A 19,626-nucleotide genomic window follows, 5' to 3' on the forward strand; every position below is an offset into this window, starting at 1 on the left:
TGGAGAGAAATTACAACTTTAAAGATTTTATCCATAATCAAAAGAGAGTTGGTCTAGTGTCAACTTTTTTAATACTAGCTCTCTCACAATTATTCTTTTTTTACTTTGTAATAACATATCATATCTGATAGCCAGTAAGCTTTCATCAAGATGTTTTATATTATATTGTTTGACACTTTTTTGAGAGAGAGAGTGGGGGTGTGAGCAGAGGGAAAGGAAGAGAAAGTTCCAGACAGGCACACATAGCATGGAGCCTGATGGGGGCTTGATCTCACAATCCTGAGATCATGATTTGAGCCAAAATTAAGAGTCAGATGCTTAACCAACTAGGTACCCAGGCACCCTGTTTGAGATTTTTAAAAACTAAGCAATGGACATTATATACACTCCACATCAATAGTCCTGTTCACCCCATTCTACTCAAGTTCTACTTCCCAAATTCTAGAATTGTAGACAATGATATTCAGCATATTTTAGCAAAATATGCATATAAACTGAATGTTAGATGGGAAATAACTTACCTTATGGGATAAGGCCACTACTTACTATAAATAATATGTCATATTATTTCAGGTCTGTAATATGGATTCAAAGAAATATTCAAGGTGATGGAGTTATATTTAGTACTGGCATAATTCTGCTGTGGTGTATCATCATGAATTTGGAACTAAACTACAAAGCTATTACTTGGTTAAAGATAACATCATAATTTCAGGTGGATATTAGCCAGGTGGTCACATCCTTAGCAAGAAAGGAAGAGCTCAGCCTTTGGTCTGACAGCTAAGAATCTGGCCATACCCATTTACTATTGTATGACTTTGACCAAGTTAATTCTCTAAGACTTTATCTCCTTGTGATAATAATAGGAAAATCACAATTACTAACTCCAGAGTTACTGCTATGATTATATAAGATAGGTAATGTAAGAAGCATAGATCAGTGCCTGAATATGGGACTCCCCTCTCTGGACCAGCACATAGGCCTCTCTCCACTGCTTTTGGCAGTTCATGGCTCTCAGCTGAGCCACTTTCTGGGACCTGGCCTCAGAGAGCTATCTCTTCCCATGGATATCCTACCTCCAATGCTTGGTCAATTACATCTATGCTATCATTTCACGACAATTCTGAAAAGCCAGGTCCTGAGCTACCTATGAGTAGCAGAGAGGGACTATATAGTCCAACTTCTTTCTGGTCTAATCCTGCTTTCCTCATTCTCTTACAGGTGTTGATCACAATACCATTTCCCAACCTATTTCATGCACACTCATCTTCATCTTAGAGTCCACTTCACGGGAAAGCTAACCTAAGACACTGTTACCCAGGAAAGGCTTGATCAACATTAGCTTTGATGATGCCTATGTTGTGAAGCTGAAGAGGGTATAGATACATGAAGCTGATTGTTTTGTTTTGATAAATTTGATCTTGCATGAACATGCATGGAGACTGTTTCCTTAAATTATATTCCCTAATAGTGTAGGACAAGTTCCATGTTAAAAGTAGAACTGCTGACAATTATGACTGGCTACTCTTCACTAACAATCAGCTTAATTAGTAGATTGTATCTAAATTGACACTTCCATTTTCAACTGAGTGACTGTGTAGCTATTTCTATTTTGGAGCTTTTATCACACTAGATAAGTGTTGATCCAAATTTTTAAAAAGTAAATTCCCATAAACAACAGCTTCCTCTAAAGGCCCCCTACACTATAATATTCTATGATTCTGTAATTTTGATGATGGCAATATCTGAATAATACATTTTCTGGGAAACAAAGTAATTTAAAGACCAAAATTGTCCTTGAAAACAATACTTTATAAATTATGAAAAGCAGTGGTAAGTATGAATCAAATAATTCAAGTGGCAACATGAAAATGGAAATTGAAGAGTAAAGTTTCCGGGGGGGCAGGTAGGGAGGGGATACAATCCTAGGTTTTATCCTAATGGAACCATAGGAGCAATGATGCAAAGTATGGCCTAGCTTTGGATGTTGGAATAATCATGACAGATTAGTGCAGGACAAGATACTACAGATCATTAGGTCAAATCTTCTCTCTTCATTGATAAATGAACTGAGGGCCACTAGAACTAAATTACTTTCTCATGACCATACAACTAGTGAGAGACTGGGCCCATTCTCAAAACCAGTTCTTCTCAATTCACCTTGACTCCAGGCACCTGTTCTTTCTCTCAGACCCTTGGCCAATCTGAGAAAATTCCTTCCCCATCTTTCTCTTCATTCCCATAAATTATTTCATGTTCTCTGCCTGAATCATACAGGTCTTCTTTTCTCTAACATTTCTTTATAAAATTTCCATCTGAGAAATTCTCCAAGATATATCTTTTGCCTTTCATATCTGAAATAACTTAAGCTATTATTAAATAACATAGGATACCATAATACACATATGCATGTGCTCTTAATAAATCCATTTTCTATGTGATTTTTGCTAATGGTAACAATATTACAAATGTAGTGAGGTTAAAATAACCTCCATTTACAGATTACTACAGTCTTGGAACAAAGACTAGAGGAAAATATTTGCCTTGTTCACAACACACTGTTTTAACGTAAATGTAGGTCCTCACTAGTCGCAATCAACATGATAGCAGGCTTTGGATATGCTTTCCTTAAGCATTTTAAAAGTTCTGATAAGTAACACTCTAAACTTTGGATTAAAATGGTCTCAAAAACCCTTAGTAGACACTATTAAAATGTACCAAGAAAACGAATTTAGAAGAGACTGAATATTAGTTTCTTTAATAATTATTTTCAGGGCATGCTGATAAAAATGATCTTGAATGGTTTTGTGGATGAGGCTTTCAAGTCAGAAACAGGATCATCGTAACAAACTGAAATTAAGTTAAATGTTCCTGAGTAGTGTGTTTCCAAAGGAACTGAAAAATAAGACACATTTTAAGTTAATCTATAAAACCTCTAAACATATATTATTTATCTACACTGAAGATGTCCTGTGAGGCACAAACATAATTTAGTCTAGTGTTTTTGTGAAGGCAGATGTTTCTTAATGGGCTGACACTAAGCACAATCATTACATGTGCAGCAAATTACACATAATACATATACTACCCCAGTCTGATCCTTCTGAATTACTCATAAACTAGCTCTTTTGAGTGTTTCATATGCTTCTATCTTTATTTTGTAATTAAAAAACACATGCATGCTACAAATGAGAAGTACATTTCATATTTTCAAATATTCTGGGAGGGACCACTCGTTATCGTTTTCTAATCATTTCATTCCAAAATGTTTTCCAATTTTCCTACCTTGAGAAGGATAAAAGGTGGAGAGGATGAGAATCTATCCTATGTTTAATTATTTTTTTATTTTTTAAATTTATTAAGCTTTTCATTCCAGTAGAGTTGACATACAGTGTTATATTAGTTTCATGTGTACAACATAGTGATTCAACAATTCTATACATTACTCAGTGCTCATTGTGGTAAGTGTACTCTTAATCTCTTTCACCTATTTCACCCATCCCCCGACACACCTCTCTGGTAACTGTAAATTTATTCTCTAGAGTTAAGAGTCTGTTTCTTGGTTTGTCTTTTTTCCTCTCCTTGTTTGTTTCTTAAATTCCACATATAAGTGAAATCATATGGTATTTATCTTCCTCTGATTGACTTAATATGCTTAGCTTATACTCTTTAGCTCTATCCATGCTATTGTAAATGATGAGATTTCATTCTTATGGCTGAATAATATTCTCTATATGTGTATACCACATCTTCTTTATCTATTCATCTACTGATGGATACTGGGGTTGCTTCTATAATTTGCCCATTGTAAATAGTGCTGGAATAAGCATAGAGGTGTCTGTATCACTTTGAATTAGTATTTTTGTATTTGGAGGGCAAATACCCAGAAGTGCAATTACTGGGTCATAGGGTAGTTTTATTTTTAACTTTCTGAGAAAACTCCATGCTGTTTTCCCCATTGGCTGCACCAGTTTGCATTTCACCAATAATATACAAGGGTTCCTTTTTATCCATACCCTTGCCAACACTTGTTGTTTCTTGTTCATGTTTAGTTCTTCACATTCACTCATATACTGCCCAGAATATGTTCTCTTTTCTGATTTAGAAGGTTCCCTACTATATACCATTTCTAAAAACATATGAAGAAATAAACCCTTATGGCCAATATTTTTAAAACCATGCACGTTGGTATATTCCTGTGGCTAGGTAACTAGCAGAACATGTGTACTATGTGCTAAGCCTCAATCAATAAGGAATCAAAAAAAATCATCATTGGTCAAATTATTTATATCTATGGTGGGGGTAAAGTGGTTAAAATTTTTAAAAATCAATCAGGTTCAATCTTTTGACTTATTCAGTTAATTCTGTCAAAAAAGTCAAGAATTTACCCCATCAACAGAATTAATAGTCACCTGGGTAAACTACTTAGTATGTATGCTTTAAAATCCTAGCATTTGTTATCCTAAATTTTATGACTGCCACTTATCAGGTCCTAGCTTAGCCCTGTAAATTTATAATCTTATGAAAATCTCCACAGCAGTGTTACAAGGTATGTGGTGCCATTCTCATTTCACAAAAGAGTAAACTGAGACTTAGAAAGAGAAGCTTGGCCAGTGACAGATGAGGAGCAAAAGCTGAGCTATAGCTGGCTATGGGGCACCAAAGCTTTTGCAATTTTTTTCCTGCTATGTTGCATTTCTTTATATGTCATGCGCAAGGATTACAACAAGAATATAAAAGTACATACCACAACAAATCTGCCTTTCCCCCCAACCCAGTACCTCCCTCACAGTTGTTCCCAGCCCCAACAGCAGGTAAAGATGGAACAATTGGAGGCCAAGTTGACTGCGTGTGCGTGCACACACACGTGTAACATGCATATACTTAATCTCTAGGGATATATTCACCATAATTCAAAACATTGCACAGCACAAAAGAGGATGGGGGGCACTGAGCTTTCCAGTGTAAATTTTCCTAAAAGCTTAGTCAAAGCCTTAGCCATCTCTTCCTAAGCCCAAGCCACACCTCCTTGGGCAACACTGTACCCCAAGCTACTCAAGTACTATACTCTGAAGCAGGGCACTGTTCCTTTACCTCTTTGAAAAATATACAAGCACTTTAAGAATTTCCCAGGAACTTGCAGAATCCTGGGAAACTATGACAGATATGCCGTGAAACAAAACCCAAGGATGCCCCAAAACCCCAAGCAAGGTAAAAAGGAAAAAGGTAAGCAAAATTAACAGAGATGGAGAAGGCATCCTGATTCTGTTATTATACTTCATACTTATGCTGGTCATTGCTGAAAGAGCAAATGGCTTGCTGACAGTTTTCTATTTGAATACCAGTGTCAGTGCTGTAGAATGACTAGCGCCTACGTGCCAGTTGTGCAAATCACAGGCTGTGTTTTTTGTTGATGAACTTAGGTATCTTTGTGTGTGAGGGTTCCCACAATCCGTTGCTAAAATGAATCTCTATACTCTGATTAATGATTTTGCCATTCCTCTTTACCACTGAATCCAATAACAAGGACAGCAAAACAGGAATCAAAAATATGCTGCTCATTTGCCCCTACATGCAGAAGCAAATACTCAGTGGTGGAAACATGCTTTGCTCAAAGTTTACTCATTGAAAGAGAGGCTGGATATGTAAAACTCAGATTAATTACCCCCAAATGACTGGTGAGGTTGAATAAAATATACATTCATTAGCATTCAACAGTGTTGCCTAGAAGAGAAAGGAGAAAGAAAAATTAAAGTTAGATGAGAACAAGTATATTTTCAGTATCTCAGTTGAGTTTTTCAAAGAGAAATTCTTCCTCTACTCCAAGCCAAATTCTGTTGATAAGTTACGTATGAAAATGCAGACTTGAGTGACAGATTCTTTGGGTTTGAATTCTAGCTTTACCAGCTGCATAACTTAAATTACTTAATATCTCTGTGTCTCAATTTCTTCATCTGTAAAATAAAGGTAGTGACACTGTCCAGGGTTGTATTGATCAAGAAATGACTTTAAACTCATAGGATTGTTTTGATAAGGAAATGGCTTAAAACTCATATACAGTATGTAACAGTGCCTAAAACAGAACTATTTGTAAATTAGTGCAGTCCTGATTTAAAGAACCATCCTATCACATGGGAAGGAGGGTTCACAGACCTTATTTCTCAATAATTTCAGATACATTTAGTTGTGTTTTCATTTCCAGGCCATTTTGTATTTATCTTTTTACTGTGAAAGGTTTTTATTGTTACTGCTGTTCTTTTGAGAGCTGGAAAACATCCCTTTGGATCACATAAAATACCATAGTGGAAGTATTTTGAAAAACATTAAGTTATATAAGAGTACGAAAAAAGACTAGTAACAAAGGAGGGAAAGTGCTCATGTCTTTTTAGCAAATAATTACTTTTACTAAGATGACAAAAAAGATTATACCACCTGTTTGTCTAACCAAAAGATAGTTTCTAAGCCACCGCTGGGTTATCTCTAAACAAACCATTTCTGGAAAAATATATGCTATCTACCTTAATAAAAGATTAAAAAAATTCTGGTTATCTTCATTCCCCATTTTCCAATGAATAACTCATGATTTCAAAAAATCAATTTAATTTAAATGCTGCATTCTCTTGCTAAGGCTGATAACACAACTGACGATGTGTGGGTGTGTGCTTGGGAGAGTTGTCTGGAGCCTATTTTGCATTCTTTGAACAATCTGTTCATTTAGTTGACAATAGCTAAAGATACTAGATAAGAGACAAGGAGAGACGTGAGAACTGTAACATAACACAAAGAATGGAAGGTAATTATTAATTATGACTAATGACTACATGTAGCCAGTGCATCATTTTAGTGCCCAAACATGAGTGTTCGTTTATCATTATCAGAGACCACTTCCTATTATTTGCATATTAAGCCCACATAGTTGACATAAGCCTTTAGCCCATATCTTCATCTGTTTGGGCTACTATAACTACCACAGACTGGGTAACTTATCAATAACAGAAATTTATTTCTCACAGTTCTTCGCAGAGGCTGGAAAGTTCAATGTCAAGGCACCAGGAGATTCATTGTCTGGTGAGGGCCTCCTCTTGGTTCATAGATGGCTATCTTTCTGCTGTGTCCTTACATGGTGAAGGGATAAAGTGTCTCTTTCTCCAGGTCACTAACCCCATTCGTGAGTGTACTACCCACATGACCTAATACCTCCCAAAATCATCACACTGAGCATGAAATCAAAGGGGACACATCCAGTCAATAGAAGCCTGCAAAATTAAAAAATCAAATAGTGCAACAAAAAGTAAGAAGTTCTCTGGGCTTTAAGGTTCCTGAGATGAATGAGTACCATAAGTACCATGTCTTTGAATGGGTAATTCTGTATGAACTGTACCTGCACCAAGTGAAGCTGTCCTGTATTGAAATAAATCTCACTGAAAAGCTCTGCCCAGCTGGCATCATAGCACACAATGAAGAACAAAGTACAGAGTCAGCAATATTTTCAATTTAAAATGCTGGGACATATCCAAGTGAATACTATAAGTCTGAGATATTCTTGTGATTACTTACATTCTAGGCCTTATTTGCTAGGCAATTATTTTATATATATATATAATCTCCCTTCTTTCCATAAAAAGAAAAAAATATATATATATACATATGTATATAATCTCCCTTCTTTTCATACTCCTCCTACTTTCCCCCAACATACATCCCTGTTGGGAGCCAAGAAAATCTATTGTAGATATTTTTCTGTTGCTACTAATAGACCAACAGACAATTAGACCTATGCAGAAAGAATTTAACAACCTATACAACATACTAATTGCAATGGGATTTTATCTGTATTACCCTTCAAAGATGGGATCTTATACTTTTAAATCTATGACAGTGTTATTTTGTACACTCGACAGTTTCAGTTGTGCCAAGCAATAATTCAGAGCTTCAGAATACTGACGTAATTAACACTTGAAAATGTTATAATTCCTGCAGAGGTATAATTGCAGCCCTCATCTTTGTAAGCCCTGTATGTAGGAGATTATGGGCAGTGGCCTCTGCACCCATTCTCTTTTCCTTTATTAAAGTGATTTTCCTTTCCTATCAGTATTGCTGGCAGACATCCTATTTAAAGTCATACAAGAGTCTTCCTGGTAAGGCAGCTTTTTGTAAGATGGTTTATAGGGATAGGATGGAAGGACAAAAGGATGTTAAAATTCTTGCTTTCATTTCCTACAAATTTGCATATGTCTCTGAGTTTTAGTTTCTTTATCAAGCAAAATATCACCAGTTACAATGGTCTACTAGATTGGCTATGGAGAGAGCTATAGGAAATCAAATATATAGCCATAAGATTTACTACAAGCATAAGAGATGGTTCTTTTCCTACCTCTCCCCCATTCTTTTTTTTTCCCAGAAATACAGGGGCATTATCACAAGACTTGGCTGAAAATAACAAGGGTAACTGAATGAATACTTGGTGGGATTATTAAATAAGGCACCAAGAGTGGATGATTCCATTCAGGAAAGACAACGGGCACGGAAATATACAGGAGATACAGGGTTCTTCATGTTGTTCAAATCCATTCTTTTCCTTTTTCATTTTTGTTACTTCATCTTTTAATGAATAAATTTGATGTGTAACATTGCATAAGTTTAAGGAATACAGGATGTTACCTTGATATGTTTATATATTATGATTGCCAATGTAGTGATACTTATCATAATATGTAGTGATATTTAAAATATTATCTATGTTCATTATATTGTGTTTTAAATGTCTGTGGCTTATTCATTACTTGTCACAAGTTTGTACCATTAGATAAAATTCAAGCTTGCCAAAGCTATTTCCCACTCCAAATCAGGGAGGAGTAGTATAGATGTTCTCAGGATTAGGGAGGATGAAAAGACTGAGAAGCCATACAAATAGTAGGATTCTTCCTAAAGGTGTTTAGCAACTAGAGCAGGCATTTTAAAAATGTGTGTTAAAGATGGAATCATCTTAAATTCTACAAGTACACATCTACACAGTAGTTGGAAAGGTAAAAATGCAGTTGTTGAAAACTCTGTGTTTAACACTAGACTTTTCAGAGACTGAAAATTCTCTGGTACTGACAAGAAACATCTTGATACATACTTATTACACTGGATATACAGAAAGCTTCTATAGCCTTCAATTCTTACTGAGTATTTACTATAAAGTCCAAAGTTGATGAGAGAGAGAAATAGTAGATAATATAAAGTCTAGTTGACTGATGGAAATGACAAACTAATTGGATAAGCAAGCAGCACCTCTTACAGAATGGTGTCTTACCAAAAGCACCATCTACTTCTGCTACGAGTTATATATCCTATGTGGAAAGTCGTTTCTTGAAAAAACAATGCATAGATTGCAATGAGAATTTACCTCACCACTATTCAAAGACAGGACCTTATGCCCTTAAATTTATGGCAAGGTTGTATCTATACTCTACAACTCCAATTGTGCTAAGAAGCATCAAAATGTAGACATTCTGGGTTGTATATACAAGGCTGGTCACACTTTGATTACCCAGAGCTCCCATCTGGCTATCATACAGAGCCATGCTACAAAACTCTACCAAATAGTCCATGTTTGTAGCTATCTAGCCCAGGTGGCAAATGAAATCTATGCCTCAAAAGTAGGAAGTTATAACCAATTGTGCTAATGGCTCCCACTACTAAAATTTAGCAAAGGAGTACCATGACATTCTTTAATCATAATAGGTCATGATTTATAAGGGTTACAAGTTTATTCCTTCTGAGGTATTTATAGTAAGTCTGATTTTTCACATCTCTTTTATCCATTTGCTAATTTAAATAATTTTTTACTTGAAAAGATCACATTATTATTTTGCTTTCTTAGGTACAATCAACCCTCTTTTGTCCATTTATTTTATAACTTTAAGTATAGGAATCCTTGGGTGGCTCAGCGGTTTAGCACCTGCCTTCAGCCCAGGGCGTGATCCTGAAGTCCCAGGATCAAGTCCCATGTCAGGCTCCCTGCATAGAGCCTGCTTCCCCCTCTGCCTGTGTCTCTGCCCACCCCCCCCCCTCCGTGTGTCTCTCATGAATGAATAAATAAAATCTTTTTAAAAATTAAAAAAATAACTTTAAGTATACACCGAACACATACCTATATATTCAGTGTGTCATGGCAGGACAAATAAAATATTCCAATGATATGAGGCACCTGAGTGGCTCAGTGGTTGAGCATCTGCCTTTAGCTCAGGTCATGATTCTGGAGTCCTGGGATTGAGTCCCACATCAGGCTCCCTGTGGGGAGCCTGCTTCTCCTTCTGCCTGTGTCTCTGCCTCTCTTTCTGTGTCTCTCATGAATAAATAAATAAAACCTTTTAAAAATATATTCCAATGATCTACTTAGAGCAAGAAGTTTTTCTAATCATATTTTTCCTGAACACTTGCTTTCCTCTGACAATCTGATTTCCTTTTAAATTATATGTGATGGCTTCTTTCCCTTGATTCCTCAATGTGTATCTCATTTTTGATCCACTCGCTGGCCTTCCTATGGTTTTTTTCAACTCAATATATCCAACAGGCAAAAATAATATTTCTCCACCTCTATTTGCTTGGTACTTCCAGCTTAACTGACAGGATACCTGATAGAAATGAACCTCAGAAGAAGAATTAGGGAATCCAAAAACCTCATCAGAATACATATACTCTTGAAATTAGATTAAGAGGAAAACAATAAAACCTACTGGGTCTTGGTAACAATATAGCCAACAACTTGGGTATCTTCCAAGAATCTTTTTGAAAATTTTCATTTAAAAACTCTCCTTATGGACAGAATGTAGAAGGAAGAGGGAGTCTTCATTTTTATCTTTAAATCACATATCATTTTCAAAGCACCTTTTCCATCCAGTGCAACATGGAACACCTGTGATTCTAAGCCTGGCTGCTCAAATATTGAGACGGCTTTAAAGCAAAACATGGGGGTCTGAGGACTTATTTTTATTATTTTAGAGACTTAATATATATTGCTAATTTTTCCAAGCTGAGAATAGGCAGACTAACTAAAAGTGTCACCAACTATCGTACTTTAACATAAGATCATTATTCACTTTTCCTCACGGTATTAGAAACTCTCACTTCTATTTTATGTGTCCACAAATTTAACATAAAGAGGAAAAAAAGTGAATTACTATTTTATTAACTTTTTTGTTCCATATGTACCATTTCTCAACATATCATGCCCATAATACACACAAGAATTATGTATTTATTCATAAAAACATAATTCAATGCTTCTTTATTGATAGAAAATGTGGAATATTATGAATCCCTGAGAGTCTGGTCATTTAACCTTTCTTTGAAATTTCTTTAATTATATACATTTAAAATATGTTCCAGAAGTCTCTTGCTTTGCTCCCCAGACATACCGTATATAGACTTCACTCAAAATCATAAGATAATGTATTAATAACTCCTTTTTATATCCCTTATGTGAACACTCTAGAGTTCAATACTTTCCAACAGTAACTACCCATCAATAAAAACAAATTCACTTCTTAAAAATTCCAAGAAAAAAAGAGCAGTAATAGTATATGAATCAATATGCTGCTACTTTACCATATTCTATTATACTCTGACTCAGCTACTTCTTTGCCTCCTATCTGTATTAATAATCTATTCAGTTTATTTATTTATTTATTTATTTATTTATTTATTTATTTATTTATTTATTTTTTCATGATAATCACACAGAGAGAGAGAGAGAGAGAGAGAGGCAGAGAAACAGGCAGAGGGAGAAGCAGGCTCCATGCAGGGAGCCCGATGTGGGATTCGATCCCGGGTCTCCAGGATCACGCCCTGGGCCAAAAGCAGGTGCCAAACCACTGCGCCCCACCCAGGGATCCCTAATCTATTCAGTTTAAACCACAACACATACTCTTGAATTTTATTTATTGTCCCTAATCAGTTCGTTGGCAGAAATATATTTTCATTTCTGTCCTTTCTCCCAACTACTTCATCATAAACTGTAGATATTTTGCCCATCAGTGTCATGATCATATTTTTCTAATCTATACTTAATACTCAAATTTTTTCTCTCTAGGACTGATAGTATTTCTTCATTCTTAAATGAAATTGTACAATAAGTAACTTCCTATTTGTATGTCCCGAGTTTCCTCAAATTTACCCTCAGAAGTTTTAATTTCTTAATTTTTATGGCAATTTTCTGACCATGGCTATACATTGCCCTTGTGGAATATATATACACAGCAGCAGCTGACAAAGCAGGATTCTGCAAAGTGTGAAGAATTCTAAAATTAAGAGAATGACACTACCAAAGCACCTTGCTCCCACTGAAATGTCTGAAACACAGCTATGGAGGAAGGAAGGAAGGAAGGAAGGAAGGAAGGAAGGAAGGAAGGAAGGAAGGAAGGAAGAAGGAAGGCAGACCAATCAAGAAAGAAATCCACCTCTAACGTCAGAACTTATTGATGTCAAGAGAAAGCTTTTCTTTGGGAGGGATCGGGAAAAGGGCAAAAGATTAATCCCAGAAGCTGGAAGTAGCCAGAGTGTAACTGTAACCACATCAAAAATGCTATAATATTATGATAGTTCTCAAGTGGTTTTTAAAATGATAAAGCAAGATTCGAGATATGAATATGTAAACAAAACCAAATATCAAATATATGAAGATCTTAAGTCCTAAATGCTTAGTGAGGGTTGTGAAACCTATCAGTCAACTACTCAGAAGGTAGAGAGGGAGATCTGGCACATAGTTGGAGCTTACAATCTTAGAACCAACACATTCAGGGATGAGTTAGCAGATGCTACATGCTGCACAGATCCTGAAAATTGGACTCTCAGGAACTAAGGGAAAATCGGTAAGCATCACCTTAAAAATCTATACAAAGGAACAGAGAAGAGTGCCAGAAAGATAGGTTAGATAATATGTAACTACTTGCAATCATCTGAATAGGCAGCTCTGATCATTTTAACAGTAGGAACTAGTTGGTAAACCTCAAGATGACTGGCCAAGAAGAAGTAGGATGATTCAAGTGTTTGCAACACCTTTTGCACCCAGGCCATTACTGGCACACAACCATCAGACTCACAAAGTATCCTGTAGGCAAACAAGCATTTGTGGCACCACCAAAGTACACACTTTGGAAAGAGCTCTGGGCTACCAAACCAGGAGTCCTCACACCATATACCCACTTCCTCCCATATACTAAAATCTTTTATCTCTTCACTGGTTTAATGCTCAGATCAGGTCTCATCCACCTCAAAATAAAACTGAAATCCTTGTCTGAATTCTTGTGTTTTTCATTCCTGCCCTGGTGCTTTTTCCTTTCAGTGTTAAATTTTTCAACAATTCATCTAAGTCCAGCTTCATTTTAACACTGACACACAGTCTTCCTGGCTCCAATCAACAGCACTAAAACAGCTTTAAATCATGGAGCTTACTTCAATTTCTCTCTCGTTTGACCATGGTTATTCAGCACCTTAAAATTTATTAAGTCCTACTTTATTCTTTTTCCAAATATAACTTTCTGACTCAAGCTGTTCTCATCAGGAAACCCCTATTTCTTCGCTTTATACTATACTTATGGAAACAGTCTTCTTTGATTCCCGGGCTCTGGTTTCTGATCTATTCCAGTTCATTATTCACACATGGCTGCCAAAATAATTTTCGCCAACATTTTCCATTTCATACCTTTAATCAAATATTACAGAGGTGATTTCTCTGGTTAAACCCAGCAAATTGAATACATGTGTTTATCTCCATTATTTCCTGAAACCCCAATAAAATGACAGTAGAGACATTTCAAAAAATGTAGCCAGCAAGGACCATGAAAACAGGAGGAAAAAAAAAGCAGAGATGTCCATTAGGGTGGGAACATTAGGCAGCAGAGAGAGGAGTGACATCTAACTTAGCAGAGCACTGAAGATAAAGTATTGAGGGTTGTGGGAGACATATGCCACCCAAACCTTAGAGTCTCCCTGACTACTAAGAGGAAAAAGCAGGGATGGGTGATTGACTGAGTTGAAATAAGAGGACTATCTTAGTCTGTTCGACAGCTATAACAAAAATACCATAGACTCGGGGGCTTGAATAATATTTATTTCTCATGGTTCTGGAGGCTGCAAGTCAAATCAGGTATTGGTAGTGAGAGTCTACTTCCTAGTTCATGCTAGGCCATCTTCTCCCTGTGTCTTCACATGATGGAAAGGGCAAGACAGCTCTCTGGGGATCTTTCGGAAAGGTGCTAATCTGATTCATGTAGGCTACACTATCATGACCTAACCACCTCCCAAAGGCCTCACCTCCTAATACCATCACATTAGGAGTTAGAACTTCAACATATCAATTTGTGTGAGGCACAGCACAAAAATAAAGTCGCTACCAATGACTTATTAAAAACTGACAGAAGGAATTCCCCTAGGTCACTTCTCCTCTTCCAACTAAGCCAACTGACAAGGTGAAAAGATGATAAGAAGTTAAAAAAAACAAAAAAAACAAAAAAAAACAGAAAAGACCCATTATAGAAAATTCACTTTAAAAATAAATATGTGCCATTGCAGTTTTAAATTTTTTTTAATTTTTTTTATTTATTTATGATAGTCACAGAGAGAGAGAGAGAGGCAGAGACACAGGCAGAGGGAGAAGCAGGCTCCATGCACCGGGAGCCTGATGTGGGATTTGATCCCAGGTCTGCAGGATCGCGCCCTGGGCCAAAGGCAGGCGCCAAACCGCTGCGCCACCCAGGGATCCCCATTGCAGTTTTAAATATATTACAATCCATTAGAGCAGAACAGAATCTTTATTATTATCTACTCCAACACTTCTGTATAAGGATGAAGAAGTTTAGGCCTATCTATGGAAGTGTCTTGCTCAAATACACTGTCAAATCATTGACAAAACTGATATTTGATATGGGCCTCAAAACTCTCAACCCAGTGCCCTGAAATGGCTTTGCAACTACAAACTTCAAGATTGTCACACATGAGGAAAAAATGATCAAATGATAATGTCATCCTGGTGTTAAAAAGGAGAGCAGCAGAGGGCAAGAATGAATGAATGTTTATCCTGTAGCAGCTGTAGGAGATGAGATTTTTAAATGACAGGCTGCATGTCCTTAGATAGTTCTAGAGTTTAGGATAGTATTTCATCAACTTACTTTGGCAAGAAAGGATATCAATTCTCTTTGATGAGATTTAATATGTGAGAAAATCATTCGTCTTATCTCCGGAGCTGAAATAACTTCTAGCACTGATGCTTGCCATCTCCCTACCACAATCTCCACTGTTCTTCCCTCACCCACCTGGCCCCACTAGTTCTCAGGTGAAGCAAATTTCCTACTGTAAAATAACTCTGAATTATGAGTCCTTCTCTTGTGATTTTGTTAGTATGAATCAACGCGCTAGAGACTAATTATGTCTTGGTGTATTCATGGAATTGAATGACTTATTGTGTAAAGCTAAGTAACAGACAGATGAACCTACCAAAAACATACCAAGTATGCTCTGAAATAGTGAGAAAGTTCCCTTCATCTCTCAATACCTACTGCATCAGCCCTAAAGTTTTTCAGCAGCTCCAGATGCCCATTTCCCAAAAAGACCCCTCTGAACAGACCCACTCATTTCCTGCCTTAATCTTGCTTATACTACTGTTCCTTTAACTTTGCTAAAGTTATTCTACAATTCTCTTCAGGTTAAGTTCAAATTCCTTTTTTCAAGTAGCAGTGTCTGCTCATTCTAATTATTTATAGAACTTCCCTCCAGAGTTGGAAGCCTGGTGTCTAAATCCCAGCTTTGCCCTTTACCTATTTGGACCAATCACTTCATCAATTATCTGAGCTCAGTTTCCTCATCTATAAAACTAGAACAATTTTATATACTCAGAGTACATTTTAAAATTAATGAAATAATGAAACTGAAGTAAGGCACATTACTAATAAATATTTGCTCCTATAGCTGGGAATATAATATGTCAAAATAGAATGGTGAAAATTGCATAGAAATTGGAATTAGAAGACTAAGTTCTAGAACAGACATTATTTACTGTGTAAAGTATTCAAGATAAGTAATTCAACTTCTCTGAACTCTATTAATATCATTTGAAAATTCATTCACTTAACAAATATTTATTGGGAGGCTTTTCTAACCCAGATAGTAATGCTAGAGTCTTGAAGACAGTAATAAACAAAACAAAAAAGGATCACTATCCTCATGGGATAGGAATGACCATAAAACTAACATCACAGCATTACTGTGAAGAATGAGATGCTTCAAGGCAAAAGTACTTTCCAAACAGAGTTGAGTCATTGCCTACACTCATAAAAGCATAAGATGGAGTGAATAGTACATAAGATTTCATCAAACAATGTCATTCTGGCAGTGAAGAAACAGAGACTCAGCTGTGACATCTATATTCACACAGCCATTGAGTTGACACCAAAATCTGAATCTCCTATCTAGCATAGTATCTTTTCCCTACCACAACAGTGCCTCCATACATTGAGGTACCAAGTGCACAGGGTGGGTAAGCAAAAATTACAAGAGGGAGCACTGTGGAGATTTAAAGATGATAAAGCCAACTGGAATCAATATGCTTTATGGACTCAAACATATTTTACAACAATTCATAGCACCATTGTTTCCAATAATCAAAACGTGGAAACAACCCAAATGTCCATCAACAGAGAAATGATAAACAAAAGGTGGCATATACATACAATGGAACGTTATTTAGCCTTAAAAAGGAATGAAATTCTGATACATGCTACAACATGGATAAAACTTGAAGACAATATGCTAAGTGAAATAGGCCAGACATGAAAGCATAAATACTGCATGATTACACTTATATGAGGCACCTGGAGTATTCAAATTCACAGAGACAGCAGAATGGTGATTGCAAGGAGCTGGAGGAAGGAGGAATGGAAAGTTATTGCTTAATGGGTACAGAGCTTCAGTTTGAGGATGAAAAAGTTCTAATGATGAATAATGGTGATACTGCACAGCACTGTAAGTGTACTTAATCCCCTGAACTATACATTTAAATGGTTAAAATGGAGGGCACCTGGGTGGCTCAGTGGTTGAGCATCTGCCTTTGGCTCAGGTTGTGATCCCGGGGTCCTGGGATCAAGTCCCATATCATGCTCCCTGCAGGGAGCCTGCTTCTACCTCTGCCTAGGTCTCTGCCTCTGTGTCTTTTATAAATATATAAATAAAATCTTTTAAAAAATGGTTAAGACAGTAAATTTTATGTAATGTAGATTTTGTTCCAATGAAAGAATGGGAAAAAATTGCTGTTTTTTATTATCATTGTACTGCGGCAATTTTGAACAATATCAGCAAAATACTCTATCCTCCCCAAATGTCTTTAAGTTCTAAAAAAAAAAAATGCTACAGGTACTGATGAGATTTAACTAGACAGATAGATAATAGATATATGTATATAAGCATATATACTTACATAATATTTCCTATGTAACAATAACACACATACATATTTATGTGTGTATGCTTAAAATTAGTAACATTTTATTATCTTCCAATAAGCCTTATAGTCTACATGGAATTTGGAGAAATCTCAGTTATATTGTCCGGCCTCAACATATGTGGACTCAGCTACCTGTGAGCATTTTAAGAGTAACTTCATAGCAGTTAGGAATATGTGAACACATTTCAGGCACAGTCCGTGCCTCCACTTCCTGTGGTACTAATATGACTGCATTTAAACATTAGATCTGAAATTACCAATCACATAGCGGTTGTGAAGATGAAGAAATGGAACTTGGGTTAGTTCGATTCTATCATTCCATATGACTACTTGGATTTTTACTTTTGTTTAGATTTTAGAAGAATAAAGTAGAATGTCAACTGCATTCTGTAATATTTTTGTTTGGTAATTGCAAGCGTCAGTTACATGTATTTATTTGTTTCACTTCATCATTATTACTGCATATGACACTGAAATATATGGTGTGTGGGGGGGGAGCTGTTGAAAATGGTTTGCTCCATATATCAAATATGTTAGATACAGCAAGGCCTTAATAAATGTCTAATGAATGCAATGAATGAATGAATGAATAATAAACTCAAAATGCAAATAACAATGTCAAAAACATATCTAATCCTCATTTGAAATAAATAAATCATGTACTTTTGGAGGAAATTACTTTAAAATATTCAGAAAGATTCTATCAAATGACAAGATCTTTGGGGCTGTAGGAATAGATGCCACATACAGAAACACCACAGGGAAGTAACAGTTGAATGATTTTTTTTTCTTTCCCATAGTCAGGTAATATATGTTCTGAAGTATCAGGTTTGTTTATGAATTTTCCTGCAAGACTCCATACCAAGGTGCCAGTATCATCCTGCTGGCAGCATTGATGTTTTAATACCAATTCCATTTTCCATCTTGGAGAAAACAATAAAGTTATCTTTCCTGGAAAGACTTGGATCAATTCTTTCCCTTCAAAATTACAGGAAAATTGGACTACCATGGATAGATCAAATAGACTTCAAATCTCATGCTACACAAACTCCTCATACATACACTCCAGAACAATTTGTAATCAGTTAAAACAATCCGTAAAGTGAATGACTGTCTTTCATTTCATCCTCTTAAACCACACAGTATATAAACTCTAATTGTTTTTTCTTCTTTTCTGAGACTACTCAAAGGCTATTCAGAGGTGGAGCTGAGCTGCATACAGATCACATAACTGGTTTATTTAGTTCTCTTTAATAACCAGTTATTTACTTACAGGAACAAGCTCAGACCAGATAACATCTCTCAGGGGATCAAAAGAAACACTATGAATTGCACACAATAACCTCCATGCTATCACTCCACCAGGAGCCGCATCTCCTTCATTCATAAAACAGTATGGATACTTACCTTACGCTGCTGGAGAGGAAATGGGCAGCCACAAACCCCCAGCATTGCTGAGTCTGGTATCGATTGGAAGAACAATATGTTAGGCAGTGTTTGTTTTTGGCCTGGGAGAGAATTTCTTCAATTTGTAACCCACTGTGTCCCAAACACTGAATTATGGAATGGTTTGTTTTGTTTGGATCTGTTTTATTCTCCAAGAAACACAAATGACATTTTTTAAAATGTAAAATTAAATGTACTCACAGTTCCTATGGTGCAATTTAAATATGTTTTCAGTATTTCCTCCAGAAATTCACATAGAGTGTAAAATGATTTGCACAGCTTGAGTTTCTTTTTTTATTGACATAGAATTAACTCTGCTGACTTGATAAAACAAAACTAAATTAAGCCAGAATTACATTAATTTTGTCTTAAAAAAAAAATAGCTGCTTCAGTTAAGATAGCCTTAGTGGAAATATCCATTTTATGCTTTACTTAACTCTGTGGAGTTTCTCTCTCATTTAAGTCTAAGTATTAAACTGCTTCATTTGGATTTTTTGTTTACTTACTAGTTTGGCAAAGCAGCAGTGTGGCTGATACTTTGTTTTCTTTTAATGAATTCCAAACCTTTCAAAATGTGAAGATCATTTGGACTGACTAGGCCACACATAAAAAGCTTGTAATAGAAGTGAAATTCTAATAAATTCCATTTCCCCTTGAATGTAAACTATTCTCATAAATATAAAATCCATAATACAGAT

The 19,626-nt window shown here is 36.0% G+C and overlaps 1 long non-coding RNA gene across 1 annotated transcript; it reads right to left on the reverse strand.

The window, feature by feature from the left end:
• Positions 1–2,757: 2,757 nt before the first annotated feature.
• On the reverse strand, positions 2,758–19,033 carry LOC140614471 (uncharacterized). The gene is made up of 3 exons (XR_012015322.1): positions 18,890–19,033; positions 5,666–5,724; positions 2,758–2,895 (listed from the first exon to the last, which is right to left on the reverse strand). It is a non-coding gene; the product is annotated as an uncharacterized lncRNA (long non-coding RNA).
• Between the last annotated feature and the right edge of the window lie 593 nt (positions 19,034–19,626).

Source organism: Canis lupus, chromosome 22, assembly GCF_048164855.1.
Source record: "Canis lupus baileyi chromosome 22, mCanLup2.hap1, whole genome shotgun sequence".
Taxonomy (NCBI): Eukaryota; Metazoa; Chordata; class Mammalia; order Carnivora; family Canidae; genus Canis; species Canis lupus.